This window comes from Gekko japonicus, unplaced genomic scaffold (assembly GCF_001447785.1).
Source record: "Gekko japonicus isolate JY-2015 unplaced genomic scaffold, Gekko_japonicus_V1.1 scaffold4045, whole genome shotgun sequence".
Lineage (NCBI taxonomy): Eukaryota > Metazoa > Chordata > Lepidosauria > Squamata > Gekkonidae > Gekko > Gekko japonicus.
The window spans coordinates 89553-90466 of NW_015175491.1; positions in this window are offsets into that span (position 1 = coordinate 89553).

Here is a 914-nt window from a genome sequence, read left to right on the forward strand (position 1 = left end):
CCCGCCATGCTTTTCCAAGTGGCAAAACAGGCCCTGCCGTGAGCACAGTGGGATTGGCGTCAAAGCCTCCCCAGTATTTTCACCAGGGTCTGAACCGAACCAGGAGATTCGACCACCCTCCCATGTGCCCCTCCCTCCCCATCCCCTCGTTTCTCCCCCCTCCAGCGCCACCCCACAAATCTCCACCTTGGCTATCCTACATTTCTCTCCCAGAAGCCCGCCTTCTCAGCTGCACGCTTGACTTCTCCTGGTGGCATCGTGCCTGTTTGGCAACCCCCCCCAGCTGTCTCCCCCTCCCCCTTGCCGGACTATATTTAGCATCCCCAGCTTTTGGTCCTCGGAGAGAAAGCCCCCGAAGCTCAGCATCTGCTATTCATGGAGCTGGCACTCGAAAAAGGCATCTGCGTTGACAGGTGGGTGGCACCAAGACCACCAGGGCAAAAGGCAGGGTCTGCCCAGGAGAGATGGCCCTCCTCATAGGCGCATAGCCGGAGGGAGAGGAAAGACACCGAGAAGGGCCTGCCACGGCTTGTCACGCCACTGACAGATGGGGGGGGGGGAGATGGTGCCCATCTGTTCCACCAGAATGCCTGTTACATTCCAGCAAAAGCTGCCGCCGAAAAGGACCTTATCGGACACCCGTGGGCATGCGAGGGAAGGGTTAAATGAGCAAGTGTTGGTAGAAAGGTGAAGGTCAAGGTCCCCTTGCTCGAAAGCCAGTCGAATCCGACTCTAGGGTTGCGGTGCTCATCTCCGTTTCAAAGCCGAAGAGCCAGCGCTGTCCGAAGACGTTTCCGTGGTCATGTGGCCGGCATGACTAAACACAAAGGCGCACGGAACGCTGTTCCCTTCCCACCAAAGTGGTACCTATTTATCTACTTTGCAATGTCTTGCTTTCGAACTGCTTGGTTGGC